The sequence below is a fragment of the Lycorma delicatula genome, chromosome 2 (assembly GCF_047948215.1).
Source record: "Lycorma delicatula isolate Av1 chromosome 2, ASM4794821v1, whole genome shotgun sequence".
Classification (NCBI taxonomy): domain Eukaryota; kingdom Metazoa; phylum Arthropoda; class Insecta; order Hemiptera; family Fulgoridae; genus Lycorma; species Lycorma delicatula.
This window is the reverse complement of record NC_134456.1, coordinates 31,121,425-31,140,653: the sequence shown is the minus strand read 5'-3', so window position 1 is coordinate 31,140,653 and position 19,229 is coordinate 31,121,425.

Below are 19,229 nucleotides of genomic sequence, written 5' to 3'. Positions count from 1 at the left end.
CATAAGTGGTAATTATTTTCATTGGTTCCTAAAGTAAAATTTTAATGAAATATTTGGATCTTACTAGGGAAGGGCAGATCGGTTCGAATCTGGCTTCATATCATTTTTTTAACTCTTATTTTTTTAATTTAAATATATTGATTTATTAATAATTATTAACCTCTCTTTATAAAAAGTTTTACAATCAAACAGTAATTCAATAATAAAAATAAATATATTTGAAATTATTAATGAAATAAAATTTTATGTACTTTTCATGTTTTTTAAATCTGTATATATCAGTGTTCCCCAAACTTTTCCGGGTCGCGGTGACCTTTTTCAATTAAAGTTTTTCCATGGCGCCCTACCCTATGGAAAATTACAACTACTCAACTACACGTAAGAAAGAGATAGAAATAAATAAAACTCGTGTATCTTCATTATTTTTTTACTTTATTAACATTAAATTAATAATTATAAATGTCTTGGTTCAGTTAATTATGAAGCTTTTACAATATCTGCAGCGCCCCTGTGAAGAGGCCGCGGCTCCCCGGGGCGCCACGGCGCACAGTTTGGGAATCGCTGGTATATATTATTTAACAGGCGTACAAGGAAGTCATATGGTGTCCATATCAGATTTTTTATTGACTGTATTTACAATAATTTTCTCAGAATTAGATTCTCTATAAGATTTGTTACCAAATCTTCCGCATTTATTAGTTATTTAACAAAGCTATTGTACTAAAAACCTAAAAACAAAAACTTGTTTTTCGAATCCGAAGTCTGTGTTTTACATCGGATATCATAAACACATCTCTGGAGTTACAGTTCTGGGACCTATTTTATCTTATTTCCCAGCTCAAATTACATAAGAAATCACTCCTTAATTTGAGTCCCAAAAAATTATAGTAGGGCTTATTTTTATTAGAAGAGATGAAATTCGGGCGAAATTATTCGCTAGCCGTAACTCGAAAACAAAGCGTTTCCAGACCTGTGTTTGTATGAACTTTTTTCATTATTTTCATTAGTAGAACATGTCCTGAAAGTTTCTTCGATTTTTCGTGTAACACCTGTATATGTAATTCAATTACATCTCGGAAAAACCTGGCCGTTCTCATAATTACAACGTTCTATTGTGAAAAATACAAATGTAGTGATGGATGGAGGGGTCCATAACAAAACCTTAGGGATTTCAGTTATACAGACCTAATTTTTCTCCTTGGATCTGCGCAAATTCTATTAAAAATTAGTTCATTTATTTGAGATTAATTCAAGTTTCGTACTTATCAAGTTCGTATTTACTCACGTAAAATAACTGCTAAAATGAGGATTAGTTGCTAAAATACCTCATTTCCTAGATCAATTATAATTTATATTTAACAAAACAAAAATTATAATATTGTTTTATTTAACTTTAAATTAGGAATTTAAGTGTGTTAAAGTTTTTTTTTTCCTATTGTTTTCTTTTTAAATAAAGGTAGCAATAAGTACACTATAGAAATACACAATCGAGGTTACCGCCTACTAGAATTACAGTTCTCTCTTTTACATGATGCGTAGTCCTTGTTAGATTTGTTACAGTTAATTTTTAAACTTTTGTATTTAAAAGAAAATGTAAAGCAACTCATTGAAGCAAAGGTAAACATGAGTACAAAATAGTTAACTTTTCATAACGTGAAGAAAATATTAATTTCATATATTTAAACTATTCATATACTTTTTTTTTTTTTAGATTTAAAAAGAACAAATGCATACTTATTCAGAAATTACTATGCAAACAATAGCTCCCATTTAGGTCGTTCTTTTGTTAATTTTGTATATATAAGTTAGCGTTGTCCTACTGTAACCTAATATTTAGTATACTAATGAAATTTTTTACAAAGAAATAACAATCGGAACACTTTTTTTTTTAAATAAAAAACTTGTATTTATTATTGAACCGTATCAGCTTAAAATGTACATGATACGGTTGCGATTCATAAAATTCAATATGTTTTGATAAATTATGACGAAACGAAAACAAGTAGCCAAATAATCAACCGTTTAGGCTTTGCATGCTAGCTAATTTTATTTTATCCTAATCACAATTCGATAACAAAATATATTTAGCATAAGAAAAAAATAAATTTTACAATTTGCATAAAGCATTCTTTCAATTTTTATATTTTGTTTTATTATTAATTCTGTTACTTACTGTTAAGTTTTTAACAATTTCCATGTTTTCTTATTTATTATTAATTTAAAATATGGGCTCTATTCATTTTATTATTTACAGATCATTACGTTCCGCATAAGATTATTCAGTTCAGTCCTTAGAACCATTCCTTTCAATGTCTTCAGTTTTATTCTCAAATTATCGATTACATTTATTTCTCATAATCCTATTTTTCTTCTAATACTTATCGGTCAAATACTTTTTTCAATGTTTTATTCAACAGATGTCTTTTCTCTGAATTTTCCCTTTTCGTTAATATTTATAAGAATTATTATTTCATTTTTCTTTTTGTCCGCAAGTTTACTTCTTTTAATTTGCTTATGTATATTTAATTTCGTGTTATTTATTCTATCACTTTAACGCCAGTTTCATATTTTAACTCGATTAAAACTTATACCTTACTTCGTTACATTTCATACAACTGATTCTAATTTTTTTGCTGGAAGACGATTTATACTAATTTTAATTTTTAAATACCTGCTAATATTTTTCTGGTTTCAGATATCTCTTTTTGCACTAAACGCTAGTAATGATATTATTTTTTTTTTAATTCATTTAAAAAAAAGTTAATTTCAAAGAAAAAGTATGCAAGACTTAGGGTAAATAATGAAAAATTACGATTTATTGATCTGAGAAATTCAGTTTCAATGAAAATAAATAAAAAAATTAAAATAAAATATGAAAAGAATATAAATAAATAATAAGATAGAAGAGTATAATTTGCCAAATTTTATTATTTTATGTTCTAAAACTACAAATATTGGAAGATAGTCGACAAAAACTGACTGGAACAAACAAACCAGGAGATTAATTCAGTTTAATTAATTTGAAGAAGTTTGTAGCTCTATACCATCAAAGGTTCAGCTGAATTTAACACATTAGTAAGCGTTTAATGTTAGTGCTGAAGATCTTCATTAAGACAAACCGAGTTTAGGGTGAAAATGGTAAGTAGGTATTTTTAATAGAATCAACAATTTAGAAGAAATTCCATCCGATTGGTAAAAAATCTACATTTATCTTTATTCCATTAAAATCTAGTGCAAAGAATAAAAAAATCATCGGTTAAAAGATATTCTCGCGAATTTTCATAAAATAACCATATATTTATGTTTTACTGAAAGTACGTTTTAAGAAAGCCTTTAACTTATTTTTCAATTCTCCGTTAAACGAAACATTTCAAACTAGGAGATTGTTAACGTTCATGTTATAAGGGATCTTTCAAATTGAGCGTAAAAAATTGTCTTTTTTTAAATTGTTTACGTCATTTGTTTTCAGTAGTTTATGAAAAACATCATGAAATGCTACACGCCTCAACAACGTTTACAAATCATAAAATTCATTATCGAAATATGGAATCGATTACAGTAATGTATCGCGTGCCTTTATTTATGGTAAACATAATCGGCCAAAAAATAACACAATTATCGTTTGGTTAAAAAATGTGAAGAGAGTTTTCTCTACTTGACGTTGAAATACCAATTCATAAAAGAAATGCACGAAGTCAAGAAAATGTTGCTGCTGTAAGTGCAAGTGTTCGTGAAAATCGATATTTAACTTTTTCACATCGTTCACGAGAATTGGACCTCTCTTCAACAACAATATGATTATGAATTTTATATCAAAATCTTGGTTTACACCCGTATAAGATTTAACTAACTGAAGAATTAAGTCACAGGATCATTCTTTGCGTAAACGGTTTGCTGAATGGACAGTAGGGCAGCTCGAAGTGGATTCATATTTTCATGGAAAAAAAAAACATAATTTCAAATGGGCTCATTTTTGGCTTGATGGCTTTGTAAACAAGAAAAATTGCTGCGTTTCTCAAATGTGATTCTAATCCACAAATGATACAACAGCGACCACTACATCCGAAAAAATCTCTGGTGTGGATTATGGGCTGATTGTATAAGTCATTTTTTTTTTTGAAAATGAACGACGAAATGCTGTTACACTAAGTGGTAAAAGCTATCGAGCTATGATTCATGATCTTTGTTTGCAAATTTGGAAAATTTTGATTTGAATGAGATCTGGTTTCAATAGGATGCTGCCACACAGCTCCTGAAATATTCAATTATTGAGTCAAATATTTGGTGATTCGATAAATTTCACGAAATGTGATTTTCACGAAATTTCACGTCAATTAGCCATCAACATCGTGTGATTTGACTACCTTAGAGTACTTTCTCTGGGGTTTTGTTAAGTCACAAGTCTATAGGAATAGTCAACGAAGAATTGATGACTTGAAAACAAATATTCGACGCGTTGTTAGTAGAATTCCATCTGATTTGTACGAAAGAGTCGCGCAAAATTTTGTTGAAAAATTTGACAATGTCAAGCAATGACGTGGTGAAGGTAATATGAATGATTTTGTTTTTTGAACATATAAGCTCCAAAATAAAAATAAAAAATAAAAAATTGGCTGAATTAAAGATACTTTTTGTTTTATTGTATTTTTACTTTTTGTGCTGAAAATACAAAAACCTTATTCTTTCTAAAATTCCTGGCTGGTGCATACCCTTTTTCAAAAAAGTTATTTTCCTATTCAGTGTTACTTCTATGTACCATTGAATTCGTATTAGTTAATATAGAAAATTTTTAAAAGAACTGTTATCAAAGATTGTAAACAAACCCGCAACTAATATAAAACAAATAAATGAATAGACTTAACGTATATTTTTGCCAAATAATTTATATTAGTAAATATTTTTATTTGTGTGTTAATAATATCAGCAAAAATAATATATTTACAAATGTAAGCTGATTTAAAGAAGCGTATTGAATAAATTTTTATTAAAAAAAAAAGTTATTATAGATATTTTTTACCGTTCATAAAACATGCGATGCTGTTATTTGTTTAACCCTCCATTTTTTTTTCTCCAAAAATCTAGTTTATTGAAGTGAGGGAAAAACAACTAGTTAAATTTAATATTTTCTTTATGTTTTGAAACTTTGTGGTAAAGGAACAGATAGAAGGCTAGGAAGATGAGATAGGATGCAAGGGTAAGGGTTTTAGAGTCAAGCCAGGTGATGCTCACAGCTCACAGCGGGGGTCAGGTGTGGTTGATCCATTACAATATTCATAGCTGCATTTGAATACAACCACGTGCGAATCACATCTATTGTAGTATGTATATATACAAATACTATATATTTATAATAAGTCTACATCCCTAAAGCAACTGGAAAGTGTGTTAGGCCGATACTACTACTACTGTATGACTATAGAACGCTACATGTTAAACAGCGTACGTAGGTTCGATGCATAAAACATCAGTATTTTATACCTATATTCCTTGTATAAATAATAACCGGTCATAAAGATAAATAAATATAGATTACAATGAATAATTCTGTTTTACATTTAAATAATGATTATTTTTTCTAGCTTTAAATTTTCATCAATTCGTCTAATGAGATATTTGCGAATATCAAATTTAAAACTCGGCTATATATAAGTCTATATTTTATTATTTTTAGTCGGCAAAGTTATTTTCTACTGCGTAAATTAAACCAATTTTGGATAAATTAGGTCATACGTAAAATTATTTTCTAAATAATAAATATTTTTAGTTAAATTTTACTATTGGTTGCCATAGTTACTTTTGCTCGAAACAAATTTTATTAAATTCATTTCTTATGTTATCGCGAAAAATTTCGGTCTTCAGATTTCATCGTCTTTTTTTACTTTTTTTTTAACCTTTTTGACGTACTTATACGAAGTAAAGAAAGTATTGTGATTGCGAAACATTTCGGATTTCATATTTCAACGAAAATATTCATTTTGACCATCCCTGAATCCATTTTGACTAGTTTCGGCTGAGGTCTGTACGTACGTAGATATGTATGTGTGTATGTATCTAGCGTAACTCAAAAACAATTAGCCGTAGAACATTGAAATTTTGGATTTAGCCCTGTTGTAACATCTACTTGTGCACCTCTCTTTTTTATTGCAATCGAAATTAAAATTAAAATTTTAATAAATGAAATATTTGGATCTTAAAGAGAAGGCACATCGGTTGGAATCAGACTTTCCCGACTCGAACCGAATCTGATAAATCTGTTTTTTTTAACTTTTTTTTTAAATTAAATATATTGATTTAATAATTATTATTGCGTGATTGTAAAAAAGAATGTTTACAATAAATAATAATTCAATGATAATAAAAAAAAATTATTAGTGAAATAAAATCTTACGTACTTTTAAAAATATGTATATGTAATTTAATAGGCATTATTACATATATGTGTATATGTAATAGATTTGGTGAAACATCTGATTATTTAATATCAATTGAAAATTGTAATTTTTAATCTTATTTTTGGATTTTCTAGTTTAATTTCTGCTTAATTTTATCTACATTAAAGTTAACTACAGAGTTACTGAAAAATAAACTCTCACAAGAACAAAATATACACAGAGACATACATGCCCGATCTTTAATAAATAGCAAAAAATTCTTATCTTTTAGTTCATTACTCCTCTTATATTGTCGGACAATATCAATATCTAAATCGGAGTTATCATTATTTCGTGAATTTGTTTTTTTTGCCAATCATTTAATCGCTCTTTGGTTTGATATAATTATTCCTATCTTAATTTGCGTATACGTTCTCTACTTTTCACATTTTCTCTCTATATTCATCCTCTCTTAAACCTTTTATTCTTTCCTTGGTCTTAACGTATTCTTGCTCTTTATGCTTATCATCTACTCTTAATTTTTTTTATTCTTCGCTTGTTTTTAACATTTTCTTCCCCTTCATATTCATCTTCTTGTCGTTTTTTAAAAATATATTTCTTCATGTTATTTTTCTTTTTCCTGTATGATTGTTTCTTTTTCATTTTTGATTATTCAGCAAATAATCCATTAACAAAAACTGAATATTTTTCACTTAGGTCGAAATTAACATTTGCAACCAGTATTCAGGGGTTCACTAAATAAAATAGTTAATTATTATTAACTTTTATTTAAACGACACACCAGAAATTTAAAAATTTTGTTAATCAGCAACTTACGAAGATACGAGTAATAAAAGAACTTTTACTCGTCCTAATATTTCATGTAAGATTGTTGAATTAATAATTGTTTAAATATTTGACGTTAACAAAAACTAATATTTCAGCAATATTATAACTGTCCACTTTATTAAAAAACTGGAGGATCATCTCACATTCAAATGAAATAAGTTTAAATGAAGTGCAGCAAGAAATGTGTATATGTAATTTAATAGGCGTACAAGGAAGTTATGACCACATAACTATATCAAATTTTTTGCTGTCGTAATTAATTTTTTTTAAATCTTTTTTTATTTACTTTTAAAAGCTGTGTAAATGGCCAGTAAGTCTTTCTTGTGTTTTTTTGTTTCCAAATGAAGCTGAGGAGGCTAATATGAAAGAATTATTTTTTTATCTGCCTCAAAATTGAGGACATTTTAAAAAATGATTCAATGTGTAATTTAATAGATATTTATCTCTATTTTCTTATAAATAATTTCAATAAGTGATTTCTGTTGATGGATGAAATTTTGCTATGTTTTACCTCCTTTAAACATCTGACTTTAAATTAACAAAACTTGTTATCTATATTCTATATAGATTTTATATTATACCCCATATTTTTTTTCTCGTTTTGTTTATTTGGTGATCTAACTTTTGTGTATTAGAATAGCAATTTTTTGTTTTAAATAAGAATTCGCGTCCTATATCTGAAGAAATATTCTACAGCGATTCATCAGGTTGGTAAGAGATGAAAACAAATGAGGTTCAAGGTTAATGTTAATAAAAATTAAGTCTCTTTTTTTTAACAGTGATGCAACCGGTTGATTTTATTCATGCTTTTTCTAGGTATTTTTGTTTCTTACTCTTGTTATTACTTTATTAGCAGTTAAATTGTCATCAGCAAGTTAAATTGTTTATAACTGTCTAAATTTTTAGTTTTATTTAAATAATGTTTTGAGTTTATTCAACAATTTTCGACTTCAGCACAATGGTAAATTGAATTCAATTATTAAATAAAATTTTTTAACTATTTTCACATGTAATATGTTTATATATAGTACATATTTATTCCGGGTGAAAGTTTTTATTTTTGTTAACGCAGAGGTATATTTAACGTTCATTATTGTTTCTCCGATCACTGTAAGTAATGCACAGTGGATAAGAATTCAGGTTTAAAAAACAGTACAGGCTACATTTAAATTTCAACACCTATTATACGATCGAGAAAGATTAAGTTAAATTATTAAGTAGCAAATACGGAAAATATTTATTTCAATTTAGTATACTCTCAATAAATTAAATCGTATTTTAAAATTTTTATTTTATCAGAATCTGGGATATACTGTATAAGGAATAATCGTGAAATTATCTCTTCTTGAATAATCAAACCTTTGATCGATTTTTCTTTTTATCAAAATGTAATTCTGTCACGTAAACTTCTAGACCAAATAGGAGCATAAAAACTTTGTCTACTTTTTTTTAACGAGATTTTTTATAATTACATTTTTTTCTATTAGGAAGTATTTTAATCGCGAAACATGTCGGTTTTCAGATTTCAACGAACATATCCTTTTTGACCATCCCTGAATTCATTTTAACTAGTTTCGGCGTGACGTCTGTAAGTACGTACTGATTTATTTCACATAACTCAAAATCGATTAGCCGTAGGATGTTGAAATTTTTAATTAGGACTCTTGTAACATCTAGTTGTGAATCTCCCCTTTTGATTACAATAAATTGAACAAACGTGTCTAAAAAAGACCAAAATCCCCAAAAAATGTGTATTTTTAATATTTTTTTAACTGCAGTAATAAGTTCTCAATGGAAGCTTTTTAACGATATATCATAAGTTGTACTGAATTCACTGGTTCCAGAGTTGTAACCAAATATTGTTTAATTAATGATATATCTTGCAAGGGGAAGGCACATCGGTTCAAATCCGACTTCATCTCTTTTTTTTACTTTTTTTATTTAATTTAAATGTATTGATTTATTAATAATTATTAACTTCTAATTGTAAAAAAATGTTTACAAGAAATAATAATGCAATATCAATAAAAGAAAAATACGAAAACATATCAGAAGCTATGAATGAAATATGTTATGTACTTTTCATTTTAAAAAAATGTGTTTATGTAATTTAATAGGCGTACAAGGAAGTCATGTAGTGTCCACATCAGATTTTTTTGGAATATTCACGTACAATATTTTGAGAAAATATTCTCAAATCTGGCTACCAATAAATCTGAACTGTAAGAAGAATAAAAATCTGTTTAATTCATTAAAAGTTAAAAAACAAATTAATTGCATGTTTATAGAAAGCCAAGTTTCCGTAATCTCAGAAATAGTCAATCTGACACCGTGCAAGATTACATTTCATTTACACTCATACATATCATCCGCATTCATCCTCTGAAGTAATACCTGACGGTGATTCCCGGAGGCTAAACAGGAGACAAAAAATTTTCTGTAATGCATATTATGATCACTTTCTTTTACTACGGTTTGTGTAACTCCCGTGTTGACACTTTTTCTTTGTAAATTGTTTTCATATTTGCTACAGTTACGTAAAAATATAACAGAATATATTTTTAACCGATGATTTTATTCAACATAGAAGCTAACAAAAAGTTTGTACGTGGGGGAATGTGGAAATTGAAATTTGTAGCGAATGAAAAACACGACCGGGTATCGATTCCGGGACCTCTGTATTAAAGACTAAAACGCTATTACTGTACCGCGGAGATGGTAAAATTGATATTTTTATAATAATTTGTTTGAAAGACTAATACACTTCTTATTAACACCTGCTTTTGAATAAGTTGTATCAAACTGAATTAATTTTCATTCACTAAAATTGATCGTCGTATGGTACATAATAATTGAATCTATACGGTACATAAATTTATAGCGTTTTAAATGCGGTGTGCATACAATAAAATTACGGCTCTTTTCACCCTTTAGTTATTGTAATTATGCTAATTTAATGTATTAAATTGATAAGATTAGAACGAACGACTTGTTGCATTATATTAAATTAAATTTAAATTGACCTAACTCAAAATCTTATTCCGAGTAATCGATACGATACATCGAAAAAAGTAAAATGGGATTGCCGTTAAACAAGGACACAATAAAGTACGTGTGAGGGGTGAACCCGCAGCAGTAATATGATGTAAATTCTGTTGGAAAGTATTATAGGCGGAAGTTTTAACCCCAAAGCCTGTGCATTATTGTTAGCTTCAAGTTTTGAATCGTATAATAGAAAAAGATTGCACAATGAAAATATTAAACAGAGTGTCGGCTGCCAATCTTGATTAAGTCAACAAAGGGCGCTGCCAATACCCGTCCTCAACTTTTGTTATTCAAAGATAATAATATTCAAATATTGGGGTCGGGGCAATGAGATACCTGGACCGGTGCTCTAGCCTCTTCCCTTTTATACATTTTCATTCAAAAAAACATCTTGGCTTACTTCGTTTTATAAGAAAGGATTTCGATCCGTATTATTTATCCGAATATACCGGTTTTCCTTTATTGAAATGTTGGGCAGAATCAAATTTCTTCGTTATTTCTATGACTTAGTTTTCATTTTGAAATCTTGTAACCTGATATTTAGAAAAACTTTGTAAATATCAGAAGGATATAGTTTTGCGAGATGATAGTATATATAAGTATTACTTATACGAAAATTTAAAAAATAACGAATTTAAAAATAACGTGTAATAATAATTGGTAAGTTTTAATTTGATGTTCACCATTAAGATCTTATAAGATATGTTCTTTAGTTGAATTTAATCTTCGGCGCATTGTTTCCTTAGGGTCTTGGAGAAATATACAGAAAGTTATTTTCATTTATAAAACAGTGCCTGTACTTATTGACGTTGATTTTACTAGTATAAGTATTTCATAAATGAGTAAGAAAAGGCATAAACTTTTGAATATGTCAACAAAGTATACTGTTACCGATAGCAAATTGTTAAATAACCTTAATTTAATTAATAAAAATGGGATAGGTATGTTCGATATGAATCTTTATGCCATTAATAATTAATTTAGGGAATTTTACAGGTAATGGTATCCTAATTTATGTTTATAATACAAGATCATCATCTCGCATCTGATTTAAGAACATTGTAATTTGTATAAATATTACAGAAGGTCATTAGGTTTAAGATAGACATAATGTAGCTACTATTTTAAATTTTATGTTATTTTGTTATGTACAGTTAAAGATTGACTACATATATCCCATTGTATGAAGTTATTTTAATATTTAAACTATAGTAATTTCGCTAGGACCCCTTGTATTGCATGTTACCTGGATATGATGGTGCAGCATATAAAGGGTTTTATATGAGTTCTGTTGAATTTCTTTTCCGTTAGGTAGATCTCCTAGCTTCCTTGTTTAGATCAGGTATGTAAGGATGTAAGGTTTCTTCATGGATGTAAGGATGGAAGAAAGGGGAGGGAGTGATCCTACTTTATAAGGAAAGAGTTATTATTATTATTTTTTTTTTTTGTCTTCAGTCATTTGACTGGTTTGATGCAGCTCTCCAAGATTCCCTATCTAGTGCTAGTCGTTTCATTTCAGTATACCCGTGCTAGTCGTTTCATTTCAGTATACCCTCTACATCCTACATCCCTAACAATTTGTTTTACATATTCCAAACGTAGCCTGCCTACACAATTTTTCCCTTCTACCTGTCCGTCCAATATTAAAGCGACTATTCCAAGATGCCTTAGTATGTGGCCTATAAGTCTGTCTCTTCTTTTAACTATATATTTCCAAATGCTTCTTTCTTCATCTATTTGCCGCGATACCTCTTCATTTGTCACTTTATCCACCCATCTGATTTTTAACATTCTCCTATAGCACCACATTTCAAAAGCTTCTAATCTTTTCTTCTCAGATACTCCAATTGTCCAAGTTTCACTTCCATATAAAGCGACACGCCAAACACATACTTTCAAAAATCTTTCACTGACATTTAAATTAATTTTTGACGTAAAAAAATTATATTTCTTACTGAAGGCTCGTTTAGCTTGTGCTATTCGGCATTTTATATCGCTCCTGCTTCGTCCATCTTTAGTAATTCTACTTCCCAAATAACAAAATTCTTCTACCTCCATAATCTTTTCTCCTCCTATTTTCACATTCAGTGGTCCATCTTTGTTATTTCTACTACATTTCATTACTTTTGTTTTGTTCTTGTTTATTTTCATGCGATAGTTCTTGCGTAGGACTTCATCTATGCCGTTCATTGTTTCTTCTAAATCCTTTTTACTCTCGGCTAGAATTACTATATCATCAGCAAATTTCTTAGCATCTTTATCTTTTCACCTTGTACTGTTACTCCGAATCTAAATTGTTCTTTAACATCATTAACTGCCAGTTCCATGTAAAGATTAAAAAGTAACGGAGATAGGGAACATCCTTGTCGGACTCCCTTTCTTATTACGACTTCTTTCATATGTCCTTCAATTGTTACTGTTGCTGTTTGGTTCCTGTACATGTTAGCAATTGTTCTTCTATCTCTGTATTTGAACCCTAATTTTTTTAAAATGCTGAACATTTTATTTCAGTCTACGTTATCGAATGCCTTTTCTAGGTCTATAAACGGTTTGTTTTTCTTTAATCTTCCTTCTACTATTAATCTGAGGCCTAAAATTGCTTCCCTTGTCCCTATACTTTTCCTGAAACCAAATTGGTCTTCTCCTAACACTTCCTCCACTCTCTTCTAATTCTTCTGTATAGAATTCTAGTTAAGATTTTTGATGCATGACTAGTTAAACTAGTTGTTCTGTATTCTTCACATTTATCTGCCCCTGCTTTCTTTGGTATCATAACTATAACACTTTTTTTGAAGTCTGATGGAAATTCCCCATTTTCATAAATATTACACACCAGTTTGTATAATCTATCAATCGCTTCCTCACCTGCACTGCGCAGTAATTCTACAGGTATTCCGTGTATTCCAGGAGCCTTTCTGCCATTTAAATCTTTTAATGCTCTCTTAAATTCAGATCTCAGTATTGTTTCTCCCATTTCATCCTCCTCAACTTCCTCTTCTTCCTCTATAACACCATTTTCTAATTCATTTCCTCCGTATAACTCTTCAGTATATTCCACCCATCTATTGACTTTACCTTTCGTATTATATATTGGTGTATCATCTTTGTTTAACACATTATTAGATTTTAATTTATGTACCCCAAAATTTTCCTTAACTTTCCTGTATGCTCCGTCTATTTTACCAATGTTCATTTCTCTTTCCACTTCTGAACACTTTTCATTAATCCACTCTTCTTTTGCCAGTTTGCACTTCCTGTTTATAGCATTTCTTAATTGCCGATAGTTCCTTTTACTTTCTTCATCACTAGCATTCTTATATTTTCTACGTTCATCCATCAGCTGCAATATATCGTCTGAAACCCAAGGTTTTCTTTTGTCTGAAAAACTTAAAAATGTTTTGTAACTAGAATTCAAAGTGATGTTTAAAATCTTCAACTATTTTAACCACTTTTTTCTCCAAACTGAAATCGTCAATTGAGAAACTTACACAATCTAACATGGTATATAGTATTCACTGTAATGATTGCCATGGACAATATATAGAGCAAACCGCCCAATATTTAAAACAGCGTTTGGAGACGTATAAATACTGGAAGCATGAGGTTACAATCTTATCAAAACCTGAAAAAGAAAATAAACATAGTTTTAACTATGAGCAAGAAACAATTTTAGATCATGATTTAAATAATACTATGAGGTGATACTTGAAATGATTTCATATTATCCAATTGTATTAGTGACAGAATAGATATAAATGGATTAAGTTGAGTGTATGCTTACATAATTTAATACATTTTATCTGATTTAAATGGAATGATAGATGATTAATATAAAGGATTAGATATTATTCTGTAAAAGAATTGCTATCTAGGTATATGATTTATCATTATCTGTTATCAAATTTCCAATTTGGTCGAATAATAACATAAGTGAAGAGTATTAACCAGTGCACCATTGTGCATGGATCATACAAATATTGTTGACCATATGATTAAATAGGTTATGTTTTCCAGTTATACTTGATAAAGCATCGGATTTGAAGCGAAACGTCATGTTATTTTTTTTGTGTTTATTTTTTCTATAATAATATTGTAAAATGGTTGTGTTACCTGAAGATTTATAAAATAAAATATTTGTTGTCTATGCAATTATATACAGAATGATTCAGGAGGATAAGGCAATACTTTTACAACTCATTCTAGAGGCTAAAAATAAGAAAAAGGTTCATATAAACATAGATCCGAAAACGCTTCGTTAGCAAGTTATACAGGGAGAAAGATTTCGCCCGAGTTTCAGTTCCTCCGTGTAAACTAAGGCTTTCTGAAATTCTGGGAAGGCCAATTAAGGAGCAAATTCAATTGTTTCTTATGGTTTTTGAGCTGGGAAATCGAAACAAATAGGTCCCAGAACTGTATTTCTCTTAGTTTCTTAGATATCCCATGTAAAACGCCAAAAATACATTTTTTTACGTTTGACGTACAATAACGTTGTTAAATTGGCAATATATAAATTGTGGAGAATTTAATTATCAGAAGATTGATGTAAATAATGTCAACAAAAAAGAAATAAAATTTTAAACATGTCGACTTTTATTAACAACAAAACCGTCGAAAACTTAGAAGAAAATGTTAGAAAAAAAGAAATGTGAAATATGTAGGAGCTCCATCAAGTTGGTAATACATTTCAATTCGTTTTGCTAAGGAGATATTTTCCGACAATATAATAAATTCATTACGTAAAAATCCCAGATAATTTCTCCCTGTGACACGATGTTGTAGTATGAAAGGACCAATTAATTGGTCATCTATGATACCCCACCAAACATTCACTGAACATCGTTGCTGGAAATTTTTTTCCACTGTAGCATGTGGGTTTTCTTCAGACCACCGATGACAACACACATTCTGTGTGTTGTTTATTCCGTTACGAGTGAAAGTAGCTTCATCCGAAAATAGTATAAATGGAATTAAATGTTGATTCCTATTAACACATTGACAAAACTTCAGCCGGCTGGCGTAGTCACCAGGCTGAAGATGTTGCACTTTCTGAATATGAAAAGGATGCAATCCATTATTATTTAATGTCCTCCATACTCTACTTTCTGAAATATTGAGCCGGTTTTCAATTAATCGTGTGCTCGTTGCCGGACTACGTTGAACCATCTGGTGATTATTTTCACCTTCATCTGCATGATTTGCTTGTCGTTCAGATGAAATATGAGCGCTGGGAAGTGTACCATTCTCACAAAGATTATTAAAAATTCTAATAAATACTTTACGATTTGGTACAACACGACCAGGATAATTATGTTGATATTCCGTAACCGCTGCCGCAGCACTTCCATTGCAAAATCCATAGATGAAAATCATGTCGGCATATTCGGCATTAGTTCGCCGAATATGCGGCATTTTTCAAAACAAAACTAAACAGAATTTCACTTTTTTTAACAGACTTGATTTTTATGCACTGTAAAATGAATACAAAATTACACTTCTTAACAGTTTTCTGAAATTTTTGCGATAAAAATTCAACGTAATACTGCAAACACGATTGATCAGCTAAAGGTTATTTAACACATTACCACAATTAACTGACAACAATGAGTAATATTTAAAAAAATTGTGATTCAATAAAATCAGTTTTGCCATCTTGTTTTCGGTAGGTCTAATATTATTGTACCTAATGGACACTGTTTTCTTTTTTGTAACATTTTCTTCTAAGTTTTCGTCGGTTTCGTTGTTAATAAAAGTCGACATGTTTAAAATTTTATTTCTTTTTTGTTGACATTATTTACATCAATCTTCTTATAATTAAATTCTCTACAATTTATCTTTAAGAAATATATGATTTATCACCAATTTAACAACGTTATTGTACGTCAAACGTAAAAACATGTGTTTTTTGACCATATTTTTGGCGTTTTACATGGATATCTAAGAAACTAAGAGAGATACAGTTCTGGGACCTATTTTTTCGATTTCCCAGCTCAAAAACCATAAGAAACAATTGAATTTGCCCCTTAATTGACCTTTACAGGATTTCAGAAAGCCTTAATTTATCCGGAGGAACTGAAACTCGGGCGAAATCTTTCACTCTGTATAACTCGCTAACGATGCGTTTTCGGATCTATGTTTATATGAACTTTTTTCTTATTTTTAGCCTCTAGAATGAGTTGTCAAAGTATTGCCCTATCCTCCTGAATCACGCTGTATATAGATCGTTTTTATTTTAAATAATGCTCATTAAAATATAATTAATATCCAATTTAAACGATAAATAATAATTGGTAAATTAACTCCTTTTTGTTGACGTATTTTTGACTTATTTATTTATTTTTAATTCAGAAATGAGAAATAATACAATCCTTTGCATACAATTTTTATATCTAAACATACATACATATATTACCCTAGGCATTGTGTCGGGTAGAAAACGTATATTTTTTGTTATACAGTATAGAACAAGGGAACAATTATTGTTGTTGTATACTGGTCTGTCACCTTAGTTGTGTGGATGATATCATATCATATCAGTAATAGATATACTGATTGACTGTTGTTATTTTCGAATAGAAATCCGTCATGTGCAAATATTCCTGATTGATTTATATATACAGTGCAATTTAATGAAAGTATTTATTGCTGTTTTCATGCAAAATACTACGCTTAGACCAATTTGTACTTTACCAATGATCAACGTGCATTCAATAATAAAAAAAAGTTGTATTCATGGACGATTATTATTTATTTTCAATTTTATTTTTTTAATTTTACTGGTTTTGTATTTTTTCCACTCGTTTTTTGATTTGAAAGGTGTTATCTCTGAATGCCTAATACGTTCTATGGAAATAAAAACCGTCCCTAAAATATTCCATTATGACTTCAAACAAAAGCTGAGATTTAAATTTAAAGTTTGATATCTACATGCGTATGCCTATTATTTTTTTAAATAATTTTATATTAATACTTTTTTCAATACCGGTTATTTTTTTCCTCGAAAAAAACTCATATCATGTGGAATTACTTTTTTGTTTTAATAATACCAGTTTTTATGGGAATAAGCGATGAACACAACTTTATTGTTCCCATTTTACTATTGTAACAGTTATTTCAGCCATCCGATTCGTTTTTAGAAATGTAGACTATATTGTTTATCTTTTTTGTAGGTGTCTACGTAGGAATAAGTTATTTTTATTTTATAAACATTAGAAACAAGTGTTGAAAAAACAAAATAATTGGGACAATATTTTTGTAATTTTAAATTATTAAATATGGTATGAATATAATAATATCAAATATTTAATTATCCCAGGAATTATTTTTAAGAAAAGCAGACAACACAGTTTTTTCTGATGCACGGCTTACACACATACACAGACAACTTAATTTAAAATATTTATGATTTTAACAAAATGGGGCGCGCATATCGTATTTCATTCGAGCGGGTATGGCGTTACTAGCGGCGACAATCGGCACAAACTAAACTAATGTAATTTCACAACTTAAATAAAACAAATTTCGCTTGTTCAGTCGGCCTCTGGTGTAGCCGCGGGCTTTAACGCACCAGGTACCGAGTCAACCGGGGGATCGAGTTCGAATCCAGCTAGACAGAGTTACTTTTTTTACACGTTAAATATTATTCATTTCTCTCTTTCTCTTTTTCTATTAAGCCTCTGGAACCGCCATAACGTATTACGTCAGACGATGAATGACGATGATACGTATTAATGCAAATGTAGTCTTGTACAGTCTCAAGTTGACCGTTCCCATCGATGTAGTTAATATTGAAACTCAGCCACCAAAGAACACCGGTACCCACGATTTCGTATTCAGATCCGTATAAAAGTAACTTATAAATATTATTCATTTATTTAATTTTACCGCTCACCTGTGACGTCACAACATAGCACACGATTACAACGTTATTTGTGGTGGGGGTTCGATTTTGCAAAAATTATAATATTGTTATTTTTTAATGGTTAACAAATGTACCTAAGAAAAGTATGACCTTAATTGGGCAAAATCTCGAGATACTGAGGGTTGTGCCTTGCTCTACAGCCTCACTCCCTTGACCTTTTATGTTGAAACTTTAATGGCATCAATGTCCCATATATAGAAGTAATTTGACAATGCTTGGCCAAAATTGGTCAATATTTCTGGAAATATAAGGTGATTTAGAGGCCAACACCGAACACACACATGTACGTACGAACATTAACATTCGGAAAATTTTCATTCGGTTTTTGGGTTCCTTATCTCAACGTTTTGGTGTCAAAACGTCAAGATCCGGTGAAAACCGCATATGCCCAAAGTTGACCGAATACAATACTCTCCCTTCTAGAGCTATAGCTATGTTACAGCGCTATCTAAACGGGAAATTAAAATTGATTAGATCCATTGTTATTTCTGTAAGTTCACCATCAGAGATATCAGTTTTTAAATATTACTCTTTGTAACATTCCGATGTATAACAACATTAAACTAATGGTTTTTTCTTATATTATTATGGTTACCATAAGATTAAAAAACTTAATAAGCATAATAATTGTGTCATTATTTTATTATTTAAAGCTGGAGAACTAAAGCATACTTAAAATAATTTTAATAAACACTATAATTTACATTGTAATTTTTTTAATATTTAAACTCATCCTTAATTCTTGTATACAAAAAAAAAAATATTAAGTTCGTATAATTTGCCGTAATTGAAATTAAATCTAATTAATAAAATTCTCCTATAAAAATTATTTTTAACTAAATTTTTTAACTATGAAATCATTTCTTTTATTAAAAGTTTTCTTTTTTTTACCGTATCAAACACATTCATATTTCAGAAAGGGTTGACCCAACCCTCGTGTAAGTACCGTGTCTTTAATTTAATGCACAAACACGGCTCAGATCTACCTAAAGTATTTCGTATCGCTCATTAAGAAATTAATTTTTAATTTAACTGAAAAATCATTT